This window comes from Pinus tabuliformis, chromosome 4_1 (assembly GCF_031772625.1).
Source record: "Pinus tabuliformis cultivar Carrire ecotype Pingquan chromosome 4_1, CPIR1, whole genome shotgun sequence".
In the NCBI taxonomy this organism is placed as follows: domain Eukaryota; kingdom Viridiplantae; phylum Streptophyta; class Pinopsida; order Pinales; family Pinaceae; genus Pinus; species Pinus tabuliformis.
In genome coordinates, this window is record NC_142303.1 from 243153984 (window position 1) to 243171982 (window position 17999).

The 17999-nt window shown below is 38.0% G+C and overlaps 1 pseudogene; it reads right to left on the reverse strand.

Moving 5' to 3' along the window:
- Positions 1-8720: 8720 nt before the first annotated feature.
- Positions 8721-9473, reverse strand: LOC149175176 (homeobox protein rough sheath 1 pseudogene; annotated as a pseudogene).
- Positions 9474-17999: the final 8526 nt, after the last annotated feature.

Here is a 17999-nt window from a genome sequence, read left to right on the forward strand (position 1 = left end):
TCACTGATCATGGCAGTCATTTCCAGAATCAACTGATGTTTGAATTGGCTCTCAAATTGGGTTTCCGGCAGGAGCATTCGTCTCCTTATTATCCTCAGGCCAATGGATAGGTCGAGGTAGTCAATAAAATTCTTAAGACTATCCTGCAACGGACAATCGACAAAAATCGGTCCAATTGGCACGTTATGTTGTATCCGTCTCTTTGGGCATACCGAACCTCCGTAAAGATTGCTACTGGTTTTACACCTTTTCAGTTGGTTTATGGGATGGAATCTATCTTTCCAGTTGAATGTGAAACTCCATCTCTTAAGTTAGCTTTTGAGCTCCTTCCAGAGACTTCAAGTCTCGAAGAGCGCCTCCTTCAATTGGAACACCTCGATGAGCAGCGTCGCGATGCCGCCACGATGAATGAGGCTCATAAGAAAAGGGTTAAAACGCAGTATGATAAATTTGTCTGTCCTCGAGTCTTTTCTGAAGGTGACCTTGTCTTGGTCTATGACCAAGATAAGGACACCTGCGGGCAGGCAAGTTTAAGCCTATGTGGTACGGTCCTTTCATTATTAAACAAGTTTTAGAAAAAGGGTCGTATGAGTTACTCGATTTTGAGGGAAACAAGCTGGCGGAACCCCGAAACGGGCTCTACTTAAAGAAGTACTTTGCTTAAGTAGGAGTTAGGCAATGGCTTCTTTGTACATTATGTATATTTGTACATATCTCATCGAGATTTTTTGATATCAACACTTTTTGGTCTGATGTGGCAGGTGTTGATGGATGACTTGGTCTATTTTGGGTTCGCTGATGGTGCTAGTCAGCACACTCGGAATCTCGCTTCTGCAGCTTGGGTACTATACTATTCAACTAGTCAATTGATGGTATCAAGGGGCATATGCATTGGTCCCGCTTCAAACAACATGGCTGAGTATACTGTCGTCATTAGTTTACTATCCGAGGCAATTTCTTATGGAATTGACTCGTTGGTAGTTTATCTTGATTCACAATTGATAGTGTCACAATTAAATAACATTTATCAGGTAAGGGATCCATGTTTATATCGCCAGTACTTAAGGGTGAGGTTGTTGCAAAGATCATTTACTTATATTAATTATTTTCACATTCCAAGATCTCATAATTGGTTAGCTGATTCTATCGCTAATCAAGCATTAGACTGGCACATCAATCAATCATCACAATAAAATCAAGCATCAAAAAGTCGAACTGTATATATATATATATATATATATATATATATATATATATATATATATATATATATATATCATAAAGCATCTCGAGTGTACATATGTTTGTCCAAAAAATATACAAAATTGGGACTCAAAGGCCCATAATCATGTCCGGAATATCTAATGCCCCATCTCCGAATGAGCGGCTAAGTAGGCAACTACTGCATTGGCCACACGCCGAAAAGTGAGAACCCAGTCACGTGGCATGCCAACCACATGACGCTGCATATCCTCAGGAAGGTCCTCTACGACAGCCATCGGTACTCGGTGAGTCAGTCTCACCAAGTGTCGCTGAACGGTATGTAGAAGTCGTTTTGTATCAGCAGTCGCCTCTTCGGCTCGTCGGCCGCGCCGTCCATGCCGCGAGAACCCATTTGGTCGTACCGGCCCAATATCTAGAACATGATCATCATATTAGTCATTTGAATCCCATCAAAAATATTTTTCAAAATTCATTATTATATTTGAAACATCCAAAAAATCATAAAATCAAAAGATATTTACCAATGTCGCCCCATGCTGCGGTCGGTGGTAATGCTAGATCAGGATCTCCTCGGAAATCCAACCCAGCATAAGGGTAGTCATCTATGGCGATGATCTGTTGATCCCACCGAGTAAAGACGTCATCGTCAAATGCAATCCATGGGATTTCCCCACCCCCTAGACGTTTCATCAGGTTGGCCCACCTGCCCATGCGTGGATCTTGTGGGGTGCTGATGGAAACTGCTACCTTAGGGCAGAGTGCTGGGACCCTCTCAAAAAAGAAAGAACACAGAATAGTCCCATATCCAAAGTTTTTGGTCTATCCCCTCTTGATAGAAGTGAGCTGGCTCTTCATGCTGGCCAGAAGAGGAGTACACCAGTCAAATACAGTGGTGAGACAGTCAACTGCCACGCTCATGTTTAGTCGTGAGGCCTGGTGCAGAGAAGCTGATCTATTCACTTGAGCTATGGTGAACAAGATTATCCTCAGCGGTAAACTCGCCACATGTGTGATGGAAATCTGACTCCCAACCTTCTTGGGATGTCTCGGGAAATATATCTGTACGTAGTCCTCGATTGAGAGACTGCTCCGTGTCCTGCCTCAGGAATGTACTACCTCTCCCCTTCGGGAAAGGCCAGTGATGAAATAGATATCTTCCACTTCTATCCTGAGTGGCATCTGGTCAATCATAAAGGCATCCTCCTCGATATTCCAGTAATCAATGAGCATCTCAAGCAGACGTGTGTTTGCTTTCATATTCGGCAATTTGAAGAATTTAAGCAAACCACATCCCGTAGGGCTTCCAAAGCATCAAAATTGTTCATGACTTCAACATCCACCGTGGCATGCTCTCTTTCTTTCCAGGTGACCGACATCCTGAAGAAAAAATGATTTTCAACCGTTAGTTTTTTGTTTAAAAATGTTCGTGGCATATACACGGGTCCCTGTGCACACATTCGCGTATAGGGCCCACGTGTATGCGGATTTCATATTACCAACCCGCGCATATGCCGCGGTGAAATTTTTGGCAAAAAATTCAACAGTAAAACATTAATTAAAAATCTTAAAACTAGTCAAAATCAATTGCAAGACAAGTATAAGAGTTACCTGGAGATTTTTGAAGAATCTGAACGGTTGAATTTGGCATATGGGAAGTTTACTCCTTTTGCTCCAATTCTTTACTCTCAAACTCAAATGGTGAAAATGGTGAGTCCAAAAGCTCTTTTATAGGTTTTGAAAATGCAAAATTTTTTCAAAATTTTATTTTGTTTGGCCTCATGTGACTTTTAACTTGGGAGCTTGGAATGTCGAGAATGGTTTGATTTTCAGGACATTTTGGACGTTTTTTCGACAGTTTCGAGACGGTTCTATGACTGCTGACCCGTCATGGTAGGTATCGTTTTCTCACTGGCATATAGGTTAGGGATACCATCTTTCCCTTGCATTATGCATACTAGCATCCATTTGTCGATACTTCTGCCATAGGGTTGATCCCATCGTGTTATGGTCCGTAAGCCATATTCACTCGCCGATTCTTTAAATCATGACACGATGGTAGAAGCCATCCTTTACATGGGCATCGTAGTTAGCACCTCACTGACATTTGTTGCCCATGCTGCTCTGATTTGAGTAGGCTCAGGAGTCCTCTGTAGTCCCGCCATGACTTATGCGATGAAGACTCATTCCTCTTTGCTCCTTCGCTTCGTTTTGGCCTTATACCCTAGAGGCTCCTTTGTGTTGAGTTGTACTACTGCATTGCATGTTGACTATTTGCACCTTTGGCCTAGAGCCGGCTTCACTTGGACTCATGTTTAAGCCATCTTTTGACCATGACGACTTCAAAATCAACCTTGCATACCTTTGACTTCTGCAGCTTAACACACCTTGACCCGTGGAAGGAACGCACCTTTGAGTGTCACTGACCAGTTTTCACCTCCCTGCATTGAGAATAGGAACGTTCCATTCCCAGGAACTAGATCATCTATTTCACCGACACTCGTTCTTTCCACTGTACCATAGCATTCTTTTATTCTTTTTCAAGCTTAATAGAAAAAGACAAAAAAATTAAATATTCCAAAAAGAGCCATAACGGGACAGTATTTCCATTTATTGTTGGCAGCTAGAGTCAGTCGTGTCGCCCTTGAACAAAGCACTCAATGCAAAAGTCTCCTCCATTTGGGCTGGATTTAGTTTGACTTAGGTATGCCTTAACCTTGTTATTGAGTTAGTTCTCCCCCGATTGGTTATCTCTTCCAATCATATGGAGGGTTCGTTCGTGCCTCCTGCATGGCGAACTTATACAGAGTCATCATATGCTGCCACATAGTCACATTGAGTCGTGCTTTTGTTCAAGGAAGTTAGCCCGCGTCGGCCTCTCTGCGGTGTCTCTTGAGTCATTTTTCAGTCGGCCATCCCTGGTTGTCAGTATCATGTCTGTCATCACATCAGTTATATTGGTCCTTTACTCGTGCCGGTTTGAGAAGGTCTCCATTGACTTCTTGCTGGTGGGTCTTGTCCTTATCGACGATGACATCTTGCTCTGAGGACAGGTCTAGAGCTGCACCCTGGCCCTATTTTCATTATTGATAGGTCACCTTGTGCTCAACATCGATCAGTATCATGGGTCTTTGACTGAGTGGTTTCCCTTGTGTTCGACATCAGCTTACATTATCACACATTGAGATTCGTGCAGTACCTTGGTTTCCATTTGACCCTATTGGTGGATACCTCGCCTCTGTGTCAGCTTCCATTATTGGTTGGTTCAGAGGGTTTCTGCCGTGCACTAGCCACATCTTGTGTACGTTGGAAGCGTACTTCGGTTGGGTTACTACATCTCTTTCGTCCGATTCCTTCCACATTATTGGCCTACGGGTTACACTCGTGCTAGATTGATGAAGGATGCTTTAATGCCTTCCTTCTAGCGGATCTTTCCCTATCGACTCCGACTCATTGATCTGGGGCAAAGATCTAGAGTCCATTTGGCAGTACCTTGGGGTTTGCAGTCATTAGTGGCAGATACTTCACTATCGACAGTGGGAAACCATCATTGTCTCCTGATCGATAGATTCTTATAGGTGTTTGACTCCAGCTCATCTATTCACACTTGTTGGATTGGACTGGGTACCTTGACGCTCATTATCATTATCAGTGAGTAGTATCGCGTTTGTTAATGGTATACATCAATGACTGGCAATCAAATGATTTCTCACATGGTCAACTTCAGATCATTTATTCCCATGGTGTAGAAATGTACCACGGCAGTCGGTGAAGACCTCAGGTTGTATCAGCATTCATTAGTTCACTTGACAGTTTCTCCTGTTGCTGCTAGTTGATACCACTCCATTTTATATGTTGCAGTCAGTCATGGCAACATTCTATATGTTGGCACCTGAGTTTGCAATGTAGTACCATCCTATTCCATCATGTTCAATTGGTACTTTTTGTGATCAATTCTTGATATCAGTGATTCGGTTCATCCTTCAGTATCATTGACATTCTTATATGTGATATTCAAACATGTACTTGTTCGATCATGATCAGATGATCCATTATGTATTTTCTAGTCATTTATACTTGTATACTTAGTGGATCCGCTTGTACTTGATATGTAGACATGCTTTACTTTTCTTGAGTATGGGTATGCCCGCCTCAGATAGTGTTTCTTTCTGATATCCTTTTGTGGCTTGGCAGGCTAAACTTTGGTGAAGTCCTTCTCGGTTTTTGACAGATTTCCTTTCCATGGACTTGCTTAATATATTTCGTCCATCATGTCCCTCTTCTGACCTCATATATTAGGGGGCATCTGTTATAGCTCCAAATCTCACTCTTATGGTTTGTGATGCCGCACTCATGGCCCAGGGCAACCCCTCCTTCTAGACCTGGTCCAAAAATTTAAAAAACAGTGTTTTATCCCTTATACGCGACATTTCCCCGAGTTAAACGCGTGTATACATGGGTAGGCATATACACAACCCGTGTACATGTATTAAAAAACTTAAAAAAATATAAAACTCCTTAATTTCAGGCGGAGATTGCGGGTTTTACCAACTAATCACCTGTTAGTGCTTGTGGCCCAACTGTTCCCAACCAACTCCCAACTAAAAAACTACTTTCAGAGAAGTATAAAAAGGCTTCAATGGGAAGGCCTAAGGGAGAAGAGAAGAGAGAGAAAGGTTATTATGGTGAGATTTCCCTGACCAGGTCTGAAGATCCTTGTGCCTCCTGCACTTCCCTATTTTGACAGGAAACCCTTGTTTCCTTGTGTGTTGATGTCCATCTACTACTTGTGATATCATGGAGCAAGTCATGGAAGGAGTTTGTTAAAGGCTTGAGACTGGACGAATCTGGAGGAAGGGTTCGCTTGGAGCCTGCGAAAGGACAACTCAGGTGAAATTGTTCTTTTCTATACTTTATTTGTCTATAATAAAAGACACACATGTCTTTGTTCCTGATATAAATCTTCTTCATGTTTGTGATATTCATGTTAGAATTCATATGTGAATGGTTGTTTAAATTTCATAACTAACTACCTTTCTTTATAATATGAAGATGGTTTCTTTATAAGGTTTAGTCCATATACTATTGTACTTTCATGAATTGATTGTTTTGCAGGTCAAAGGAGCAAAAGGAACTCCAAGAAGGGTTTGGACCCTGGAAGGACCTTCTCAAACGTAGCACCTCAGGTACGCCCCTTATCATAGAATCTGCTTATGCTAGCATAATGGCTATGTGGAATGTGTGTTTCTCTCTATAGACAACTTTCAGTCTGCTAGGGTATCAGCCCAAGACCCTAGGGGAACTTTTCCCTTAACACTTGTAAATGAACAACCTTTCCTACCCATTAGCTCTCCATCACTAGTTGAAGGAGTATATGTGTCGTGAATCAATGATGATATCTTAGCATGAGTTATTTCTTGAACATACTTGCCATGGATCTCATGGAAAAAAGATGAAGAGACACTTTGAATATTAGGAAACATGTGCTCATACTCTAGTTAATTTGTAGGTCGAAGCACTTCGATTTTTTCCATTTATTAGGAAATGTCACCCAAAAAGTCAACTTTTGAAGAATCAATCCTATGCTAAATCACTCCTACCTTCTCATTGTTAAGAGCTTTGTGAGATTTCACCTATGACCCTTAAAGTTAGTGCCCTTTAGCACCTCGAATGGTGGAATAGGAGGTGTTGCAATAGGACGTAAAATCCATTCCCCTTCACCTTTGTTGAGACCTCTAGATGCACCTACAATCTATAACCCTCCTTTGACTCAACACAAAATTTTGTTAATTTTTCACTTCCTTTACATACCCTCCCTATAGGGGCATCTCCATAGTAAGATCTTGCAGTTGAAATATTACAACAACAAAATGGGGCACACCATCTCTTTATAGGGTTTCAAGGGAGGGGTATTGGAAAATAACCATCTTATCCCCTATAGCCCTTAAGACCTTCTCAACACATTAATGAAATGAAAAATTGATAACTAGACCCAAAGATAGATCCCAAAGTTCAAGGCCAAACCCAAATAGAAAGAATCACACCATTGATTAAGCATTGATATTGAGTTTTGGTAAAATCAAGGACCTCCTTTCAAGATCTTGACCTTGGTTTTAGCATTCTCAAATGGAAGGTTTAAAACCCACATTAAAAAGGGGAGGTTTTCACCATAGCCTTTGCAACCTTTGTCCAAGACGATTCCATCTAATGGACTAACTTGGATATGCCAGTTCTTTATTTCTAGAGTACCCAATCATCTTTTTTGAGGCCAACTTTCTAGCTCCAACTCAAATTTAGTCCTATTGAAGAGGAAACTTGAAAAATCCTATTATTTGGAGATATTTTTCTTTCCTTTTAATTGATTTACAACAAACCTTAGTACCTCTCCTTTCTCATCTTTCTCTTCTTACTTCCAAAAAAAAAACATTAATAATATATCACAAACACTTTATATAAGTAAACATTGCAATCATTAACTTAGAGAGTATATTTATTGGTGAACCCATGCAAAAACCCATTGCAGTCTAATATGGTTCTAATTATCTCCTCAAAACACACCTTAGCAAACTATTACAACTCTTGGCTTCTATATCGAATTAGTGTAACTGTGGGGAGGAAAATCCTGTCAAATAATATTGTTATTTTAATTTTGGGATGGTGCAAAATGTACAGGGTTGAATTTTGGTGCTTCATTTGAAATCAGCCATTACCTTCCAATTCTGCATGTGCACAATTTATGACTATGAGGTAGGGTTTTTCTTCATTTCTTTCATTTTCTTCAAGTTTTTTGTTGGGTGGGGACAATCTAGACAAATAATATTGTTATTTTTATTTCAGGATTGCTCAAAATGTATAGGGTTGAATTCTGGTGCCTCCATTTGAAATCAACCATCACCTTGTGATTCTGCATGTGCACAATGTTTAACTATGAGGTAGGGTTTTTTTTCATTTCTTTCATTTTCTTCAATTTTTCTGTTGGGTGGGGTCATTGATTTCACGGTACCTCCTCTAAGGTATGGTTTTTCTTCATTTCTTTCATTTTCATCAGGTTTTCTATTGGGTGTGGTTGTTGATTTCATGGGACCTCCCCTAGAGCCTCCTTTAAACAACAAAAATAGAAAACCCCTCCACCTCAGCAACAATATAGGAATCCTAACCTATGGACCTCTCTTTCCCATGCATCATATGAAGCTCGTGGATCAACTACAAGGACCTATTTCCCATCTTGACAATGTGTGTGAGTCTCCCTCAGAGAGGGAAAGCTCACGGGAAACATAACATATTGAGTAGACATGCATGGAGGTGTAGCAGAGATATTGAAACAAACAATGAGCTCTGAATTGATCCCAATTACTTTAGGTAAAATTTTCAAAATATAAGCTTTTTTTCTTGCTATTTTTTTCAGAAAAAAATAGGCATTTATACACTAACAGGTTAGGAAACTAGAATGTTCATTGAGAATTGTCACTGAGAAATACATGGGATATTTATACATTGAATTAAATATCTTCCATATATAATGAACACAAGGCAATCCATAACATGACAGTCAACCAAACAGAGAATAGCCAATACTTTTGGCATTCGACTCCATCCATATAAAATGAAGCACCGTGAGGATTTAGACTATCCATGACCACAAACTGCATATCCTCTAAAGGTTTCTAGTGGCACTTTTGTTGGTTTATGAATCAATTATTCATTTGTTCCCGATCCAGACCAGTACTTCCAAGCAAGCGACCTTGTCTGTTTTCGAAGGATATGGTCACTTGTAATGTACATTCCACCACTCTAGTAGCTTTCGCCTTGCCTCCATCAAGAGTTTTCCTTTCTTTTCCTTCTTTAGAAATTCTTGCTTGAGACTGCTGAAGTATCCCCTACAATTATGAAGAAGTTGATATTTAAATTCCCTGTCTTCCACACGTGGATCAACTTCGTGGACATCGATTTCACCACGGTTGAACTCCTCTTCCGAGGATCCACCTCCATATTCCCTTTCGTTACAGTAGCTTGAAGGGAAACTCGTGATAGCTCCTTTACTAAAGAAATTTAGTAGTGTATCCATATTGTTCAGAAACATTCTCACTTCTTTGAATGGCTTCGTTAGTTCTAAATGGTACTTGATCAACATCTGGCAGTAGGCCTCCATGAATTGATCAAGCTCGGGATCCACTCCAATATCCATAGTTCCCGAATGGCATCCAAGTTGATTCTCCTAAATAATCTCATCTAGTACTGTTACAACTTCTGGAGGAGCCTTGACCTTCTGGCAATCGATGTAAGTTTCCAACAGTTGAGGATAGTATGGATGGCAAGAAATTTTTAATTTTAGCACATCAATGGAATCATTAGGGTTACTAGAACAAGCACTATCGATATTGACCTCCAAGGAAGTCACCATCCTGCTAGCTTCATGCATTCAATTCATACGTCAAGAAGGCCAACAACTATCATGGCGATAGACAATACATACTGATTGACAGAAATAAAACATACATGAAGGAAAAACATGGAGTGTTATGTGAGATCTAGATCTTCATGTGGGTCCTTCATTTCTCCACTTGGGTATTCATTTCTGACCTCCAAAGTGGTACCCAAGTGAATATCCACCTGGTATGGAATGCACCTTTGTAGAGGGTCGGTCAGTAATGAATTTGTCGTTGTTCTGCCCATCAACCCTGTGATAATTTTTCATGTTTCTGCTTGCCTGTCCTTTAGGCTGTGCAACAGCAGGAGGAGGAGGCTGAGCCACATTGGGAGCCACCACCACCTATGTGGCGGGCTATGTTTTCTCAGCAAGATTTGTGGGTGGTGGTGCATTCAAACCAAACAAATATCAAAGAGAACTCTGCCCCCCTCCACTGCTCACACCATGTCCCATGACCGACTGAAAACTGTCTCACTGTTTGAGATCCAAGAAACTAAAAAATGGCACCTCTACAACTAAAATACAAATACGAAATGCCAAATATGAAACTTGAGGTTCTACCCCTATTCTTGTTGTTATAGACTCGAGAGATGTGAGCTGCGCAAAGGAAGATGGGAGGAGGTAGAAAGAAGGAAATGGAGAGGTAGAAAGAAACATTAGAAGAAAGTGAATTTCCAACGAAGATAATGAGACATAGAGTAGCCAATTCAGATCGGATCTTGCTTTGAGATGTAGTAGGGGGAGGGCTTGATGTAATTGAAGATAGAATGTGTGAACAACAAGAGGAATTTCTAGAAGATATGGAAGCAGAGCTTTGGGTGATCCTTGAAGGCACAAGAGGTCTTCAACACAGGGAATAATTTTCCCTTTTGCAAAAGCTTGTATAAGGCAAGAGTGATCTTACACCTATGTCAATGTCCAGGGCACACAGTTTAGGTAGAAGTATTTGTTGCTATAAAAACATGGATTCAATCCTTTTTTCATCTAGATATCAGTGTCACTCAAATGATCCTCATTGAGATATTTTCCCACAAATGATGTATAAATATAACATGTCAGAGTCAACTTCCTATGGATGATTGTAGCTGTGAAATTTGTCGCACCAAGAGAAAATTCTATAGCCTTTGTATGTGTGTTATTTGCAGAAAATTTGACTTTGAAGTGAATACTTTTCGATGGGTGGGATGTGATACTTGTTCCCACTAGACACACACAAATTGTGTAATCTGTGTTGGACAAATAAGCATAGGTACCAGTCTTTTAACCATTTTTTGGGGAGGAGATAAGAGTTTGTAAATCTTGTAGGTTTTCTACTTAGTTTTATTTCTTGTTTTTGTTAAGTTGGTTTTGGAGAAGAGAGTTAAGCTTAGTGTCTTATAATCATTGACCTGGTGGATATGAAACATATCCAATTGGGACTAAAAATTATGCATCACAAGTTTCTTAAATTCCATGGTATTTAGTATGAATCTTATTTGTTGAATTTACAATTTTAGAAGCAGTTGAAAAACATTGAAAATTGAAATGATGCTGAAAGATTATATATATTTGTTTTATAAATTTTGACAAAATTTTCATAATTTTAGGTTTATTATATTCTAGCTAGATGAGGATTTAAAAAAATTCTAGTACTCCAAACATGTTAATAAATTCTAATACTGTCAATATGCCTCTTTGTTGTGATATGTTTAGTCGTTTAAAATAAGTGTTGATTCCATTTAATATGCATATCAGGATGTTATATGTTGACTTATTGACTGTCTGAGTGTGGTATAGGGTCATATGAAATGCTTTTCAGGTGTAGGGCCTGTAAGAGGACATCAAAACTATTAGGGTGGGTGAAGGATGTGTTTCAACATTGTGCCCCTCATTGGGATAGGGAAGCCCTCATGAAGGAATTTGATTGTGTTTGGAGAATATTTCATGGAAGTGAGGACTCCAGGGGTAGAAAACTATTTTGGACGTCTGAAGAATTATTGGAAATTCTAAAGACTAGAGCTGCTCATGAGCCTGTAGTTTGCAAAGTGTGATGCAACATTTATTTCAAGGTTTGGTTTCTCCAACACATGGCAATTTTTTTGTTATATCAATTCTTTTGATGCACAATATTTAGTTGGTAAGGCTACCATGCCATCTAATGGTGGTAAGAGCTTATTACACATAAATAAATGATATTTTCTTTGAATATAGGGCTGACTATATTTGAAGGTTCATTGTGGGTAAATATGGTTACAACAAACATAAGAGAGTCCACTAGAGAAGATTAGTGTGCATTTCTAGGGTTTCAAATGATGCAGGAGAGAAATGGGTGTAGGATTGGAGGAAGCATCATATGCCAATGTTTCCTTAACATGCATTAAATAGAACTGACAAACTTGTGGGTTAACATTGGTTAGAGTTGTGACTAAACTATGCAGAGGGGTAGCTAAGTGCATTAGGTTTGCAATATGGAAAACATAAATGGTAAAATGCTTAGGTGTAGTTTAAACAGGAAAAATTCACATGCATAGAGAGGGCACAATTTTGGTGAGGGTTCCCACATTAAGGCCACAAAACTAATGGTTTTTCACACTTTTAAGTAGGCTAGAGAGAAACCTACAATGATACCAGGTCAAACACACACAAAATTCATACGAAATACTTGAATAACTTGTGTGGATTTATTATATTCACAAGATGTACATATTAATACATAGTTTTATGACCCTTGGTTTTCATCTTCCAAGAGGTCACTTGGACTTCAATGACTATTGGAATTCCTCCCCGTCAACCCTAACATATTAGGTGTCTAACAAACTTTTATACTAATGGATTCAACTGCATCTATATGAAACACAAAGGAGGAATCCAACAACCTTTTTCAGAACCCACTTAACTTTTTTAGAAACTCAAGAATAATACCAGAAATGGTTGCAAACCACAGAATGATTTGACCATTTTTCCAACAAATCTATTAGAAATTGTTGGAAATTATTGTGTATATACCCTTCTAAAATATGGCTCTTGTTTCTCACACTAACTATTAGACAAATCTTCTAGGATAGTGATGACTCTTTGAACTACAATCTTTCTTTGGCATGAAGAAAAAATTAAAATTTACAAGCTCTAGATATAGAAACTATGAAATCAAGAACAGTGTCTACACCATATATTTTGGAATAAAAATCAATTAAAACATAAGATATTTGGAATACTTTTAGAGAATATGGTTTTCAATCTGTTATTTCACTCTTTTTTTCTGCATAGGATGAAGCCACTTTTTTTTGCAATCTGATATTGTTACTGAGGTATTAAAGAGATATATATTTTTAAACTCTTAGTCATTGATTCAATGAATTTATCTTCATTACCTATTTTATATTTCTTGCTATTCAGCAAGATATTTGTAGGTGCCTATGCTTGTTGAAGATCGTGTATATCAAAGACATTCTCAAATTTTAGAATTTTTTGGGAAGTAACTTTTCATAATTATCCTTTTTCAAAATTCTTGTATAGGAAACCATCCAAATTCTTGCATACGAGGATAATTTTGCATTATGGGTTAAATTCAATGTTTTGAAATATCTTTCCATGGTTTCTCAATTAGATGGAATAGTTCCTCTACCAATAATTATTGTGGAAGAAGGATAACTTATCCTATTTAACAACATATAAGAAGGCTAGGTTGGATTTAAGAAATATCCCATAATTTGGTACCTCATAATATATGTGCATGGATGATCTTAAGCTATGGAGATCAATGTTAAGATTGAAAAATAAAGGATTCTAAGAGTTCTGCCATGTTTTTAGTGAAATATTTCATAATAGTAGACTATCATAGTGAAACAAAATACAAATTTGGTTGGTAATATGTAAACTTCAAAATCATGAGACCCTGCAGCATAGGGGAAAGCATAGGCCAAATTCAATGCATAGGTAGTAAAAGCAAAGGTATAGAGCATCTATCATTGTTTATTTTGATAATTATCTTTTCCAAGTTGATCTCTTTGTAAATTATATATTTTTGTGGAAGAATGGATAATCTCTCTAAATGAATGTGATAGAAGGAAGGATCACTTGGTGTTGGCTTTTTAGGAAGGACATGGGAGGAATACCTCTGAATTGGAGTTTTATATGTGTTCTGCTAGGGTTTAGTGTTTTTGGCATTATGATGCATGTGTTGTACTTGATGGCAACCCACTTGTAGCAGACAAACTCACCTATACATGGTAATTAGATGAATCTACACAAGAGATATCAGTTGTGACATTAATACATGATAGTTGTGAAAACAAATGTGATGCAGGACAATTCAAAGGAAATGTACAATGACAGTGCAACAAGTTAACATTATTATACAGGTGCTTTCCATGATGATGAAGATCAAAGTACTACAGGTTAACAATATTGAATTACAGTTCAAGGTACACAGAATGAAGAAAACAAGGTATACGCAAGTTCATGTTAACCAACCTGCATATACACGCAGGTTAAATGAACAAAAGGTGCGTATGCGTATACACGCACTTTCATGCAAGGAAAAGTGCATACATGTTGGAAAAATTGGTTTTGGTCCATGGTATTTGGTCCCTAGCATTTTGACCTGTGGTATTGATCTAAGGTATCTTGACCGAAGTATTGACCTTAGGTACGTGGTCCAAGGTATTGCTTCTAAGTTGTTTTGGACCATGGTATTGAGTAAGGCCTAAGACTATAAAAGGAGGAGAAGATCATTAGGCAAAGGTAGTGAGAAATTATCATATATATGATGAAGTGTGAGATCCAGTATGGAGGTTATGGGTTGATAATGCTTTACTTGATCTGAGCTAAGGAGGAATCTTAGCAATTGATGGAGCACAAGATCTAATGATGGATCAGGATCTTATGGCTTGAAATGAATCATCTCTATGGTTTGATCATGCTTATTCTTGATCTATATACTGACGCATGTAATGTTCTGTAAATATTATGATCTGGGTATAACTCAAGTCTGGAATAGTTGCAAATTATGAATAAATATTTACAGATGTATACGCTGGTTGACTTTGATAAAAGCGTGTATACATGCAGGTTAGATACATCTAAGTAGTGTATACCAAGTGGTGTTTGAAGTTACAAGTGGTTCTGGTTGTTGGTGCAAAGTCTGAGTTCTAGTGAATGTTTACTGGTGACAGTATTCTGCGTATTCAGATTGGTTGACTGTGATTAGCTTCAGTGTTGATGGATGAGATCTAATAATGGATCAGGATCATAATGACTTATCTTTATGTGATCTGATGGACTAGATCTAGTTGTTGGCTATGTCTGAAGTTGAGAAGTGCAGTGAAGTTATAAGTAGGTATTTGATGAAATATACGCTGGTTCGCTTTGGTGAAGTTGCGTATAAATGCTGGTTTGGCTCTTCCAAGTAGCACATGTACTCTAATGCATGATTTTTGATGATACAGTTGGATTTGAATATTGTTGCAGAGTTTTGTGTTCTACTCTGTGTTCTGGTGACTGTGTTTTTTGTTGACAGGGTTTTAGTTATTCGGTGTTGGGTGATTCAGAGATTGATGATGCAAGTGGTGATTTATTTTGTGCTTCAATGTTATTGATGGGTCCAGTATGAAAATTGGATGAAACGTGGCCTCAGATTATGATGTTGTGTTCCATGAGTATCTAGTCTAAATTTTTTTATGAAACGTGGTACTTGGAGGAAGAAAGAAGGTTTTAGCCTTCTGTAGGCCAACACCTACGTACTAGTACATCAGCTAGTACAAGAGCTAAGGGGGTTGTAGCTCCCTTTTGGGAGAAGCTGGAAAACGGGAGAAGGTTATAGCCTTCTGCAAGTAGAAGCCTGTGTACTGGTATAAGACTGCACGAGTACAAAAATATTGTAAAAAGATGTTTCTTATTAAAAGAAGATAGAGATGAATTGCAACAGGTGGTTTTCAACCACATTGGGTTTCTACCTTACATCATGGTGTTCATGTGTGCTTCTTATGTGTGATGATCTGTTCTGTTTTAATGCACCTGTTTACTGTTCATATGGTTAATGAAGTTCTGATGCACTGATTAAAGATCAACATTTAACGGATTAACTGAATCATAAGTTTACTGGATATGTGTTAGTTGCATTAGACACAATTGCGTGTACACATGGGTTCCCTTAACTGAAGTAGCGTATATGAATACAAGTATGGAAATGAAAAAGTTATTGATTTGCTAATACTGATTCACCCCCCACCCCCCTTCAGTATTATTTCCAACAATTGGTATCAGAGCAGGTCCTTTGGTAGAAGCTTGATCGCTTGAAGGAGATCCGTAGAACAATGGGAAAGAAGCTAATGAAGAAAGCACCTAAGAAGAAGAATACATCTCAGAGGAACTATGACAGTGGGAGAATCGATTGGGGAATATGTGGAAGCAACACTTCAGATTCAAAATCACCTCAGAATGAAGATGAAAAAGAAAAGGAACTATCATGTATGAATTTTTTATCCTATGGTGATACATTTCTCCATCCATTTAAAGATGATGAAAGTGATATCGAAAAAACTAAATTTGCTCTTATGGGTGAGGAAGAAAGATATCAAATAGAGGCAGAATTTAAAAGGCTTACTAACAAAATTAGAGATCAACAAGATCTATTGGAAAAAAGGGAACGTGCCTCCGAAGAAGAAGCTACCAAACTAAAAGTTTAACTAGAGGAAGAAAACAAGGTAAGGAAGCAAGTCAAGGAAAAGGAAGATCAATGTTAGAAGCTACAAGATGAAGTGACATCACTAAGAAATAAAATAAATGAAAGGAGCACATCAATCAATAAACTCAGAGATAGATCTAGTTACTATGAATGTCTTGAAGCTAAGATCCTCTCGCTAGAAGAAGATCTAGAAGAATCAAATAGGCAGAATAAAGAACTACTCCAAGCTCTCGAAAAACAAGAAAATGAAGTTCTTGAATTAAGACATCGGTTGGAATAAGGAAGAAAAGCTGAAGGAATCATCAAGAAGTAGTATCTTGAAAAGGAAGAGCAACATCAAGTTGAGGTAAATATTCTAAAAGATAAATTAGAAGAAAAGGATAAACTCTTACGACTTCAAGATAGTACTAAGATCTTAGATGATATTCTTAGTAGCCAAAGGACTCCTGCTATCAAAAATGGTCTTGGTTTTGATGAATCTGTTGAAGGTGAATCTAGTTCACAAAGTAAGATAAGGAACTCTAATGCAAAATCTAAAATTATCAACGAGGAAATGAGAGGTCAATCCCATCATCAACCAAGGGAAGAAATTCTTCAAAGAAAATATTTTACTCCTAACTATGGAAGTGATATTCGATTATTTCCTCAAACGAATAATGTTGAATGTTATGTTTGCCATAATTTTGGACATGTTACAGCTAGATGCAAAAGAAGAATGGTTCAAGACCATCACACAGAAAGATCATCACGTTCTAGGTACTTTAAGGGATATTGTTTTGCTTGCAATATGTTTGGTCACAAAGCCATTGACTGCTATAGAAGGAATATGAAACATATGAGATGTTATGCATGTAACAAGCTTGGACATATAGCAAAGGAATGCAAGAACAAACTATGATCACCATCATCACACTTGAAGATATGGAAGAAGAAGGAAGTACAGTCAGAAAGATGTGGCACAACACAATGTACAGACATGACAGACTCAAAGGGAACTGAAAGTGTGAAACTTCAGTTTTCTAAATCTCATACACAAGTTTCATGAAGAGAATTAGCATATATACGTGAGTTAGACATTGCACAATCATGTATATGTTAATTTGAAGGAAAGCAATGGGACAGACTCAGGAAAGAGGATCTGATACGGTTCAGTGAATTATTTCTCTATTTGATGATGATTACAATCTGCTGATAATGCATGGAAATATATTGATACTCATAAGATGTTGTTAACTTTATGTATATTTGATTGTTGATGATGCCTTGATACTTCTTGCTGATATGTGCATGATCAGATCTAACAGTGAATAGATGGCATAGGTTCATGGGGAGCATATGCTTTGAATAATGCATTGTTGGCATTATGGTTAGAAGTCCTTGGTGGTGATGCTTATATGGCTAAATGATACATCTTGTTATGATATGGTTATGAGTTGCCCATGACTAAATTTCATATGATTCTTGGGGTTACATAGTTGGTGTTCATATTAGATTTGTGGATGATTCTCTAATGATGCATATATGTTGCTTACATGGTGATCTTCATAATAATAAGGAGAAGTACAAAGCGTGAATACACAACTTCATTATTTGATGATGATTCACTCATATGCCGCTATCGTCATGCCTTCAAAGATGCATAAATATCATATAATACAATTATGATGCAAGATTCCTATAGTTCTT